We start from the raw sequence: 14,602 nt of genomic DNA on the forward strand, positions 1-14,602 counted from the left end.
TAAAGAGTACCCTGGTATTGCTATGTCCCAGTCATTTTTCTCATTATACCATGTCTCAGTAACAGCGACTAAATCTACATTATCAGTTGCCATTATTGCCACAAGTTCATGGATCTTATTCCCTAAACTGCGAGCATTTGTAGACATGACTCTAAGCTTATGTTTTAACACACTTGCTACAGGCACCTTCTGTCCTTGTTTTGGGTTGACAATTTGATTGATGTTTTATCACCTTTTTGCCCTCCCCCACCTCCTAGTTTAAATACATCCTAGCAAAACCTCTGAACTGCTCACTGAGAACATTTGTTCCCTTTTGAGAAAGATGCAAACCATCTTTTTTGTACAGTTTATTTCCATTCCAAACAGAGCTACCATGAGAAATAAAGCCAAATCCTTGCTCCCGACACCATTCACCAAGCCACAAGTTAAAGTCCCTAATACGCATCCGACTGTCGTTCTGAGTGTTATGCACAGGCAGAACTTCAGAGAATGACAGTGTGGAAGCAACCTGCCGTATATCATTGGCAAATACACTAAAAACCTCCTTAACCTCTGAAACCTCATTGCAAACCAAGTAATTTGTCCCTAGATGGACAAGTACATCCAATTCCCCTTCCTGCTTTGCTCGCTTAACAATATTACAGATACGTCTCCTGTCTCTGTGAGAAGTAGCTCCAGGAAGACACCTCACAAGACCACCATTGTCCATCTCCACACCTCTTATGATGGAATCCCCCAACAACAACTGCTTTCTATTAGGCCTCACCATAGTCTCCAAGCCTCTCTCCACAACACCACTAGCCTCAGTGCCTCTCTCCACAACACCACTAGCCTCAGTGCCTCTCTCCACAACACCACTAGCCTCAGTGCCTCTCTCCACAACACCACTAGCCTCAGTGCCTCTCTCCACAACACCACTAGCCTCAGTGCCTCTCTCCATAACACCATTACACTCTGAAAGTGCAGAAAATGAATTATGTAGAGCAACAGACTGTGCAATATGCCTTTTATCCACAACTCTAAGTCTACCAGATCCTACAGTGATCCATCTGCCATTCCTATTATGTCTCTGCGGCAGTGGCTTTGCAGCAGTTCCAGCCTGAGTTTGTTTACCAGATAATTTGCAAATCTCAGACTTTAAAAATACAATCTCCTGCCGCAAGATAGAGAACTGTCTACAGATTAGACAACAACCAAACCTCCAAAAAGTGGAACGTGAAACAAATGCATAGCAACTATTACACTGAACTAAGTCTGCCATTCCAATGAGGTAAATAATTTAAATCAAACTAATCTTAACTTTTTATTTATCCTCCTGAATACCTCAGATTACCTCCAGTTTATCTCCAGAATATCTCCAACCACACACACACTTAGAAGCAACACGCTCCAGAATATCTCCAACCACACACACACTTAGAAGCAACACGCTCCAGAATATCTCCAACCACACACACACTTAGAAGCAACACGCTCCAGAATATCTCCAACCACACACACACTTAGAAGCAACACGCTCCAGAATATCTCCAACCACACACACACTTAGAAGCAACACGCTCCAGAATATCTCCAACCACACACACACTTAGAAGCAACACGCTCCAGAATATCTCCAACCACACACACACTTAGAAGCAACACGCTCCAGAATATCTCCAACCACACACCCTTAGAAGCAACACTCTCCAGAATATCTCCAACCACACACCCTTAGAAGCAACACTCTCCAGAATATCTCCAACCACACACCCTTAGAAGCAACACTCTCCAGAATATCTCCAACCACACACCCTTAGAAGCAACACTCTCCAGAATATCTCCAACCACACACCCTTAGAAGCAACACTCTCCAGAATATCTCCAACCACACACCCTTAGAAGCAACACTCTCCAGAATATCTCCAACCACACACCCTTAGAAGCAACACTCTCCAGAATATCTCCAACCACACACCCTTAGAAGCAACACTCTCCAGAATATCTCCAACCACACACCCTTAGAAGCAACACTCTCCAGAATATCTCCAACCACACACCCTTAGAAGCAACACTCTCCAGAATATCTCCAACCACACACCCTTAGAAGCAACACTCTCCAGAATATCTCCAACCACACACCCTTAGAAGCAACACTCTCCAGAATATCTCCAACCACACACCCTTAGAAGCAACACTCTCCAGAATATCTCCAACCACACACCCTTAGAAGCAACACTCTCCAGAATATCTCCAACCACACACCCTTAGAAGCAACACTCTCCAGAATATCTCCAACCACACACCCTTAGAAGCAACACTCTCCAGAATATCTCCAACCACACACCCTTAGAAGCAACACTCTCCAGAATATCTCCAACCACACACCCTTAGAAGCAACACTCTCCAGAATATCTCCAACCACACACCCTTAGAAGCAACACTCTCCAGAATATCTCCAACCACACACCCTTAGAAGCAACACTCTCCAGAATATCTCCAACCACACACCCTTAGAAGCAACACTCTCCAGAATATCTCCAACCACACACCCTTAGAAGCAACACTCTCCAGAATATCTCCAACCACACACCCTTAGAAGCAACACTCTCCAGAATATCTCCAACCACACACCCTTAGAAGCAACACTCTCCAGAATATCTCCAACCACACACACACTTAGAAGCAACACTCTCCAGAATATCTCCAACCACACACACACTTAGAAGCAACACTCTCCAGAATATCTCCAACCACACACACACTTAGAAGCAACACTCTCCAGAATATCTCCAACCACACACACTTAGAAGCAACACTCTCCAGAATATCTCCAACCACACACACTTAGAAGCAACACTCTCCAGAATATCTCCAACCACACACACTTAGAAGCAACACTCTCCAGAATATCTCCAACCACACACACTTAGAAGCAACACTCTCCAGAATATCTCCAACCACACACACTTAGAAGCAACACTCTCCAGAATATCTCCAACCACACACACTTAGAAGCAACACTCTCCAGAATATCTCCAACCACACACACTTAGAAGCAACACTCTCCAGAATATCTCCAACCACACACACTTAGAAGCAACACTCTCCAGAATATCTCCAACCACACACACTTAGAAGCAACACTCTCCAGAATATCTCCAACCACACACACTTAGAAGCAACACTCTCCAGAATATCTCCAACCACACACACTTAGAAGCAACACTCTCCAGAATATCTCCAACCACACACACTTAGAAGCAACACTCTCCAGAATATCTCCAACCACACACACTTAGAAGCAACACTCTCCAGAATATCTCCAACCACACACACTTAGAAGCAACACTCTCCAGAATATCTCCAACCACACACACTTAGAAGCAACACTCTCCAGAATATCTCCAACCACACACACTTAGAAGCAACACTCTCCAGAATATCTCCAACCACACACACTTAGAAGCAACACTCTCCAGAATATCTCCAACCACACACACTTAGAAGCAACACTCTCCAGAATATCTCCAACCACACACACTTAGAAGCAACACTCTCCAGAATATCTCCAACCACACACACTTAGAAGCAACACTCTCCAGAATATCTCCAACCACACACACTTAGAAGCAACACTCTCCAGAATATCTCCAACCACACACACTTAGAAGCAACACTCTCCAGAATATCTCCAACCACACACACTTAGAAGCAACACTCTCCAGAATATCTCCAACCACACACACTTAGAAGCAACACTCTCCAGAATATCTCCAACCACACACACTTAGAAGCAACACTCTCCAGAATATCTCCAACCACACACACTTAGAAGCAACACTCTCCAGAATATCTCCAACCACACACACTTAGAAGCAACACTCTCCAGAATATCTCCAACCACACACACTTAGAAGCAACACTCTCCAGAATATCTCCAACCACACACACTTAGAAGCAACACTCTCCAGAATATCTCCAACCACACACACTTAGAAGCAACACTCTCCAGAATATCTCCAACCACACACACTTAGAAGCAACACTCTCCAGAATATCTCCAACCACACACACTTAGAAGCAACACTCTCCAGAATATCTCCAACCACACACACTTAGAAGCAACACTCTCCAGAATATCTCCAACCACACACACTTAGAAGCAACACTCTCCAGAATATCTCCAACCACACACACTTAGAAGCAACACTCTCCAGAATATCTCCAACCACACACACTTAGAAGCAACACTCTCCAGAATATCTCCAACCACACACACTTAGAAGCAACACTCTCCAGAATATCTCCAACCACACACACTTAGAAGCAACACTCTCCAGAATATCTCCAACCACACACACTTAGAAGCAACACTCTCCAGAATATCTCCAACCACACACACTTAGAAGCAACACTCTCCAGAATATCTCCAACCACACACACTTAGAAGCAACACTCTCCAGAATATCTCCAACCACACACACTTAGAAGCAACACTCTCCAGAATATCTCCAACCACACACACTTAGAAGCAACACTCTCCAGAATATCTCCAACCACACACACTTAGAAGCAACACTCTCCAGAATATCTCCAACCACACACACTTAGAAGCAACACTCTCCAGAATATCTCCAACCACACACACTTAGAAGCAACACTCTCCAGAATATCTCCAACCACACACACTTAGAAGCAACACTCTCCAGAATATCTCCAACCACACACACTTAGAAGCAACACTCTCCAGAATATCTCCAACCACACACACTTAGAAGCAACACTCTCCAGAATATCTCCAACCACACACACTTAGAAGCAACACTCTCCAGAATATCTCCAACCACACACACTTAGAAGCAACACTCTCCAGAATATCTCCAACCACACACACTTAGAAGCAACACTCTCCAGAATATCTCCAACCACACACACTTAGAAGCAACACTCTCCAGAATATCTCCAACCACACACACTTAGAAGCAACACTCTCCAGAATATCTCCAACCACACACACTTAGAAGCAACACTCTCCAGAATATCTCCAACCACACACACTTAGAAGCAACACTCTCCAGAATATCTCCAACCACACACACTTAGAAGCAACACTCTCCAGAATATCTCCAACCACACACACTTAGAAGCAACACTCTCCAGAATATCTCCAACCACACACACTTAGAAGCAACACTCTCCAGAATATCTCCAACCACACACACTTAGAAGCAACACTCTCCAGAATATCTCCAACCACACACACTTAGAAGCAACACTCTCCAGAATATCTCCAACCACACACACTTAGAAGCAACACTCTCCAGAATATCTCCAACCACACACACTTAGAAGCAACACTCTCCAGAATATCTCCAACCACACACACTTAGAAGCAACACTCTCCAGAATATCTCCAACCACACACACTTAGAAGCAACACTCTCCAGAATATCTCCAACCACACACACTTAGAAGCAACACTCTCCAGAATATCTCCAACCACACACACTTAGAAGCAACACTCTCCAGAATATCTCCGACCACACACACTTAGAAGCAACACTTAGATGAAGCAACCAAGCTATATTAGCCAAGCTAATGACAACAGCCCTTATATACTCCTAAAATCACCACCCACTAGGAATGTTTAACACCTGGGTAGGCCTCTGCTTATTTGCAAACCATAGCTAATTTAAACAGCAATCAATAGCAAGTAGCTAACTAATCAAATCAAATGCCTTATAATTACCAACAGGAAATCAAACCTTGTGCAATCAGTAACCTTTTCCTACAGATGAATCTTACCTGTAACAGTAAAAAATAAAACTCTTAGCACAACTCTTAGACAGTTGAAGCTTCTGTAAAACTTTGCCTCATAGCTGGAACAGAGGTTTGGCTTTAGTTTGTTTGTTTTTTTAAGTTTGGGTGGTGGGATGGGATGGGAAGGTATTCTAAATAAAAACAGTGTTTTGTCTTGTCTGAATCATTGTCAAGCCCTCCCCTTCTTCCCCAGCCCAGATTTTTTGTGACTGTCCAATCACAGACTTCCCAATACAGCTCAATGAGAGGTCTTTGGAAGGCAGGTGGCAAGGGGGTCCTTGCAATCTAAAATGAACACATATGTAGGATAATAGTGAATTATAGGTAACCAGATCTCAGTGTCTCTGACTGAATGAAATACCTTCTGTGCCGTATATGTTATAAAATAATAGGGTTCATTAACTCAACAAGGAGTTATGGAGAATTAGCAAAGCAATTGTCAAAATAATAAAAACTTGAGAATTCTCCAACTCTAGCGAATGAACAGTTTAGCCATTTGGTCTTTAAATTGCAATTTCCTTAAAAATGAACAGTTTAATGAATTAACACCAAGGTGAGAAAATGCATTATTCGTGGAGCATAGACACATAACATACAGATGGCTGCTTAATGTAATTAAAAAAAAAAAAATTACTCACGAAGACAAAATTATTTTATTTACAAAGATTAATTTTAAATATATCTGTTACAGTTTGAATACACATGGCTGTATTTGTTATTGCTGTAGAGCAGGGGTGCCCAGTAGGTTGATCACAATCTACCAGTCAACTGCAAAGGTGATGCTGGTAGATTGTGGCCGGCTCTTTAATTAGTCATGGGGTGAGGGCCGCAGACCTTCATCAATTGTGAGTGTAGTGTCTGCTTGCTAATATTGTTTTTTTTGTTTTATGGATACTACTGTAAGGGGCTGGGCAGGGGTTTTGTAGAAGAGGTGACAGGGGTTTTTGTAGAGGGGGGCATTGGATTTGCAGAAGCGGGGGGACATGGGATTTGCAGAAGGGGGGTGACAGAAGTTTTGTAGAGGGGAGTGACAGGTGTTTTGTAGAAGGGGAGACAATGGGATTGTAGAAGAGGGTGAAAGGAGTTTTGTAGAAGGGAGTGACAGGAGTTTTGTAGAAGGGGGACACGGGGTTTGTAGAAGGGGGACACGGGGTTTGTAGAAGGGGGACACGGGGTTTGTAGAAGGGGGACACGGGGTTTGTAGAAGGGGGTGACAGGAGTTTTGTAGAAGGGGGTGACAGGAGTTTTGTAGAAGGGGGTGACAGGAGTTTTGTAGAAGGGGGTGACAGGAGTTTTGTAGAAGGGGGTGACAGGAGTTTTGTAGAAGGGGGTGACAGGAGTTTTGTAGAAGGGGGTGACATGGGTTTTTATTTATTTTATTAAATTAATTCAATATGAAGATACATGCAGTAGTCACAATAAGGATCTTAATGTATTTTGTTTTGTTAAAAAATCATTTTTTTTTAGTAGGTAGATCTCGTTGAGCTGGTCATTTAGAAAGTAATAGATCATGACACTAAAAAGTGTAGGCACCCCTGTTGTAGAGTTTAGGTATATTGTCACACACACACCAAGGATTCTGGGCTCTTCGAATGAGAGACATTAGGACCAAGCAGAGGGACTGCCCAACCTTAATAGGGACACCTGGTATGTATATGATTCACAAAAGTGTATGCACACTGGATATCTGCCTACGCTGGCAAGGTTACATACACAGTACTTCAAACTGCTAGAACAAGTTTCTTTCTAAGAATATTGCATGCGTGTCACAGGAATTATATTTGTGTTTATACCAGCTGGTGTATGTATATGTGTTTATGACCATACCGGTACCACTGCCTCCTTGTTCATGGGTTTGGATGTACATGCATTAGCTGTCTTGTGTTTGCATATGATCATACATACAACATATGATATATGATCATACATACTACATGTATCAATAACCGCCCTGTGTGAATATGATCATACATACTATAACTACATGTATATCTGCCTTGTGTGAAATTGATCATACATGCTACATGTATCAACCACCCTGTGTGAATATGATCATACATGTATCAATAACCACCCTGTGTGAAACTGATCATACATGCTACATGTATCAATAACCACCCTGTGTGAAACTGATCATACATGCTACATGTATCAATAACCACCCTGTGTGAAACTGATCATACATGCTACATGTATCAATAACCACCCTGTGTGAAACTGATCATACATGCTACATGTATCAATAACCACCCTGTGTGAAACTGATCATACATGCTACATGTATCAATAACCACCCTGTGTGAAACTGATCATACATGCTACATGTATCAATAACCACCCTGTGTGAAACTGATCATACATGCTACATGTATCAATGCTCAGGTAAATGGGATTCGATCATAAATGTAGCAATAACTGTTAATGTATTAGTACATAACAACATGTATAGCAAGGCATGTGTTAGTGTGTCTGTTTATATGTGATCTTACCTTGTAATATCTGTGCTGTCACTTAGGGTCCAGTAGGTCAGTATCACACAGGCTGTCTCTGCCCTTTACACACTGCCTGTCTCACACTGCCTGTCTCTCAGCAGGTTACACACTGTGTCTGTCTCACACTGCCTGTCACAGTGTCTGTCTCTCAGGTTACACACTGTGTCTGTCTCAGACAGCCTGTTACACTGTATCCCTCCCTCTCTCTGTGTCAGTGTATGACCCTGCTCTCCCATTGGTCAGTCTGCCTGTCAGTCTGTGTGGAGGCAGGGCAATGCTTAACCTGTAACACTAATCCCCCCCTTCCCCTCCTGGGTCCTAGTGCCTGCCAGGTAGTCACTCTGACTCTGCTACAACATGTTAAGTAACTGTGTGTATTCTGTGGCAGTGACTCAGCAATATGAGAGTAAACTCACAGTAAGCTGCTTCCTGGTGAGAGAGAGACAGCATTAAATCACAGTCACAACTACCTTTACCACTTCTCAATGAGCATTTATTTTATTGTCACACACTGAACCAATCACAGATCATAATCATAATAATAATATTATCTGCCAGGTATTGCACCAGTCAATAATCAGCATTCTAATAACTGTCACACACGGAACCAATCACAAATCAGAATAATAATAATAATAATAATACCAGCCAGGTAATGCCAATCAATAATCAGCATTCTAATAACTGTCACACACTGAACCAATCACAAATCAGAATCATAATAATAATAATAATAATAATAATAATAATAATAATAATAATAATATCTGCCAGGTATTGCACCAGTCAATAATCAGCATTCTAATAACTGTCACAATCTGAACCAATCACAAATCAGAATCATAATAATAATAATAATAATAATACCAGCCAGTTAATGCCAATCAATAATCAGCATTCTAATAACTGTCACACACTGAACCATTCACAAATCAGAATCATAATAGTAATAATAAAAATAATAATAATATCTGCCAGGTATTGCACCAATCAATAATCAGCATTCTAATAACTGTCACACAGTGAACCAATCACAAATCAGAATCATAATAATAATAATACCAGCCAGGTAATGCCAATCAATAATCAGCATTCTAATAACTGTCACACTCTGAACCAATCACAAATCAGAATAATAATAATAATAATAATAATACCAGCCAAGTAATGCCGATCAATAATCAGCATTCTAATAACTGTCACACACTGAACCAATCACAAATCATAATAATAATAATAATAATAATAATAGTAATACCAGCCAGGTAATGCCAATCAATAATCAGCATTCTAATAACTGTCACACACGGAACCAATCACAAATCAGAATCGTAATAGTAATAATAAAAATAATAATAATAATAATCTGCCAGTTATTGCACCAATCAATAATCAGCATTCTAATAACTGTCACACATGGAACCAATCACAAATCAGAATCAAAATAATATCTGCCAGGTATTGCACCAATCAATAATCAGCATTCTAATAACTGTCACACTCTGAACCAATCACAAATCAGAATCAGAATAATATCTGCCAGTTATTGCACCAATCAATAATCAGCAATCTAATAACTGTTACACACTGAACCAATCACAAATCAGAATCGTAATAATAATATCTGCCAGGTATTGCACCAATCAATGATCAGCATTCTAATAACTGTGAGCCACCTGCCCTATTACTCTCTCAGTGACACTAGGGCCTGTGTAAAACATGGCTAGACTCACATTCAGTATACCAAAGTGAGTACAATTATTTATATAGCACCAACATATCCCATGGTGTTGTACAATAGGTAAACAAGACAAAAATTTAATTCTGACAATAGGTAGTTGAAGGGAGCACTGCCCAAGCAAGCTTACAATCTAAAGGGGAAGTAGGGATGCATTAGAATTCTTGGAGCACAAATCACATTCCCAGAGAGAAATACGCACTCACAGACACACACATGCATTCGTGTCTCGGTAGGAGATCCCCAAGGCTCTGTACTTGGTCCCCTTCTATTTTTTCCTTATACTGCCTCTCTTGGCAAACTTATTGCCTCATTTGGATTCCACTACCACCTGCACACTGATGACACCCAGATATACCTCTCCTCCCCGGACCTCTCCCCTGCCGTCCTGCAACGTGTCACTGCTTGCCTTCTTCCATCTCTCACTGGATGTCCTCCCGCTTTCTGAAACTCAATCTCTCTAAAACTGAGCTCCTTGTCTTTCCTCCTCCTAATACTGATCCTCCTCTCTCGCTCTCCCTTTAAGTTAGTGGTACCCACATCAGTCCATCCTTGACTCTGGCCTAACCTTTGAGCCTCACATCCAGCATGTTGCCAAATCCTGTAGATTCCACCTTAAAAACATAGCCCGTATCCGCCCCTTTCTTACGCTAGATGCTACTAAGGAACTTGTCCATGCTCTAGTAATCTCTCACATGGATTATTGTAACTCTCTCCCAATAGTCGTATTGCCTCACTACAGTCTGTAATGAATGCTGCCGCCAGACTGATTTTCCTCTCTAGTCGGTCCTCTCAAACCTCTCCCCTCTGTCAGTCCTTACATTGGCTTCCTGTATCCCATAGGAGTCAATTCAAAGTACTAACCATGTTGGTTCCCAAGTTAGAAACAGATTTTGTGGAACACGATTACAGAAAAATATTAGCCATGGCTCTTTAAGAAGAAATGAAAGTGAGCTTAGTTGTTTAAATAGCCAGGAATTAGGAATGGATGTCTGAATTAAACAAGAGATAGTTGAATTTCCTTCAAGCAGGATAATGCAGGGAGTAGTAATGAGCAGAATGTGTTTGGCACAGGTCTGTTATAGAGATAATCCTGCAGAAATAATAGAAGAGTTAAAGGCTTTTAATTTGTATAGAAGCAGATACTCTAACAACTTAGCTTGAGTGAAAGGTTGTAGGGTAGTCAGCGCGTATTAATGCTCCTTGGGATTGGCCGGGTTTAAAGGAACACTATATAGTGTTAGGATTCAAATGTGTATTCTTAAAGCTACAGTGCAATGTTAAAGGTTAGGTACCCGCCTTCTCCTTGTAAGGCGTAAAAATACAGTTTTTCTATGAGCAGTTTTACTACAGTGTCGGCTATTTCTATGGAAGCACCTCTAGTGGCTGCCAGTATGATGGTGACTTGAGGCATTTGCCCTTCCTGCAGAAGCGGGGATCGTGTGCGGTGTGATTTATATAATTTTTACCACTGTCCAATATCATTGAGAATAGGGTTTGGGATTTCCCTGAAGTGTCCCCATGCGATACACCCCAGAGGCAGGTGACCCTATTGGCTCTAATTATGTGGATGACATCCATACTAACTAATTGTGTATAGGCGATACTGCACTATTATTTCATTGTTTTGTTTTTGTCTCTTGCTTTGCCATAGGTTTATTGTTTAACATATACTACAAGATACGTCTTTATGTACAGCAGCAATTAAGGGGCTGTATATACTGGTATCAAGAAAGAGGCAGTCATGCACCCGAGGAAGACAATCTCTTGTCGAAATGCATTGACTTCTGTGATTTGTTTCTGGGTTTGAAATGAAGATACAGAAGTTTACATACAGGAAGAAATATTATTGTATTTGAATTAATGAGCATCGCTTTGTTATTATTGGTGGTAGCTCTCCCCTCCTTTGTGGTTACTTACCTGCGGGCCTGGAGGAACATTCAGCATAGGTGGTTCTTTACCTGAATATCGAATTGGATCAGCTCTACTCCTCCTAATATACGTGCGTTGGTTTTATAGGCTCAGTCAAATGGGAGTGTATTACCAGAGGGGGGATGTTATTTCATATTTTCATAGTTTTATATCTAATTTTTTCTTTATTTTATTTTTGCAGTACCTTGATCATACACACATTATATATAAAATAGGTGCATCGTCATTTTGTTTGTTTGTTTATCCTTCTGACGGAGATCGAGTCTGTGAGCATGTGGCCAGAGCAAGTAACTATTTACTAAACCAGTAAACGTGGAGAACTATGATCTTTATACTAAATTAGCCAAGAAAGAAAACCAGCTGAACTGGAGACATTTTCAAATAAAGGTATGTTGGCATACTTTTGCAATTTATTTATCTATTCTCCATCTTTGGCTTATTGTTAATTTAAGTCAGAATCGTTAGGCAATTCAAAGTGAATTTTGAAGTTTAGACCAAAATAGCGCAGTTGGAAACATAGATGACTTGAAGAATTTTTAGTTATTTTGACTCAATTTGAATTCCCAGTGAATAACCCTGTGTGTGTTTTAACCATCAATGCTATTTCACAATTACCACGCCAGCTAGGATTTTCATTATATTAATCTTCCCAAAAAAGTGACAGAGCAGACACAATAGGCAGGATATTACCTTTTTTATGTTTGCGATAGTTAATGTATAAAACAAATCTAAATAATATGAAAAAAAGTAATATTTCACTTCGCCCTTAGACAAGAACTGCAGCTGACAAACCCTTTAGCTGTCCAGCAAGAGTCTCCACCAATTAGAGGCCCTCCCTTCTGCCCTGTGGGGGCATACTTAGAGTGATCGTGTGAGTATTTTTAAATTATTTTTTCTACAAACATCTAGGATTATATAATTTCCGCGTGCATGCCAGATACTATGAGAGTTGTCCCTTGAGAGTCTCACAATAATCAGTCAGCAGCAGCTCCCAGCTCATCTCTTATCAGTAGAGCGCAGAACGACGTGCAGCCTCTGCCTCGCAAAGGATTCCTCAAAATGCCGCCATTGATGGACAATTCCAATTTGTTTCTAGAAGTACTAATATCTTTTAGCATTATGCACATTTGACAATTCACTTGCATGTGAACAAATAGAAAAGTCTAGGGCTTTACATGTGTGGAAGCTGATGGGACATCCAGTGGCATAACCAGAGCTACAGTAGCCTGGGGCAGAACTAAATTTTATTTCTTCAGGCCCATCCATCCTACCTACCATTTGGAGAGCTAATGTTGGTCCTCTCCATAGGTTCCAGTGGGGCTCCTGCAGGTCCCAGGTCCTCAAACTGCTCCCTCTCATGCAGTTTAGTGATGCCAGGGCCAAAGTGACGTCATATTCCGGCTACCGGCATCACCACAGACGGCTGTTAGAGAGCAGTGTGAGAACCTGCAAGATCAGAGCTTCCTTGCTGCCGCCACCACATGCGGTCCTCCCCCCCAGTATATTTCGGCATAGTAGGCACCTGCCGTCCAGGTATAAAGGTGCCTACTCTGCCTGAGGGAATAAGAGCTTGCTCTGGGGGCACTTCCTGGGACCGGATGCCCTCACCAATCTCAATATTTCCATCCAGGAGCCGAACCATCTGCCACCCCTGTAGTTACGCAACTCTGAACAGTGATATTATCACAGTGTCAGCACAACGGCAAAGCTTAATTTAGAAGATCAAGTCTTAACTTGTAAAAGAACACTCCATGCACCACAACAGCCCACTGTAATGATAACGGTGCCAGCAGTGCCTTGCCCTTTCACTCTGTTTAGAGATAGAAAACTGGATGACAAATGTATTTATTTCAGCTGTTCAGTCAAATCATACATTGGCACTTAGCTGATGCACTTAGCTAATGACTTAAAGCCTACATCATCGTCCAGCTTCTACTGTCTAAAAAAGACTGGGAGCAGCACAATCGCTAGGCAGGACAAGAGTACGTGGCAACCCAAGCTGAAACAGTTTAACAGGTTAAGCCAGTGTTGTTCCAGGGCACTAATAGCACCTTAATAACGATGGTGCCATTACATGTGGTGGGTAGACTGCTTGGACAGTTTCTGTGAAAGCCAAATGTCACTCTCATACAATCTGTATGGGAATCTGGACCAGTCAAGCCAACAGATCTAATACCAGTTTAGCAGAAAGGTATATAAACACCAACGTAGGGAAATCACACTTATGGCCATTTGTTTTACTATACACGACTTGTACCATCTCTCAATTTACTGAATAAATCATTAATCAGAGAAACGCCTCATGCTCCATGTGCATTAATGCCAAACACACTCGAGAGTGGTAGAGATTTTCCCAGAACCCTTACTGACAGTGGCCTCAGTATATTCAGCTTTCCAAATGATTCCGTACTGTTTGAAAAAAGAAACGATTTATCTCCAGAAATTACCATCAAGGTCTATGGGATATTTTGTTGTTGTTAAATCATTTAGAAAGTCTTTGAAAAACGTATTAACTCAACACAATTGATCGTCAGTCTGTGACGTAGTACAAAGGCAGGTTCGTTGGAAATGGCATATAGTACACCATAATGAATGGATATACATACAAATTAAGCTTTGATTAATGCAAACATGAAGA

The 14,602-nt window shown here is 41.4% G+C and overlaps 1 protein-coding gene across 3 annotated transcripts in view; it reads right to left on the minus strand.

Moving 5' to 3' along the window:
* Positions 1-8,440, minus strand: part of ABCB6 (ATP binding cassette subfamily B member 6 (LAN blood group)) — a 49,663-nt gene extending 41,223 nt beyond the window's left edge. For all 3 annotated transcript variants that reach the window (XM_063429301.1, XM_063429299.1, XM_063429300.1), the window contains exon 1: positions 8,292-8,440. The gene's annotated coding sequence lies outside the window, so the exon portion shown is untranslated. The remainder of the gene's footprint in view (positions 1-8,291) is intronic.
* Positions 8,441-14,602: the final 6,162 nt, after the last annotated feature.

The sequence above is a fragment of the Pelobates fuscus genome, chromosome 8 (assembly GCF_036172605.1).
Source record: "Pelobates fuscus isolate aPelFus1 chromosome 8, aPelFus1.pri, whole genome shotgun sequence".
NCBI classification, from domain to species: Eukaryota; Metazoa; Chordata; class Amphibia; order Anura; family Pelobatidae; genus Pelobates; species Pelobates fuscus.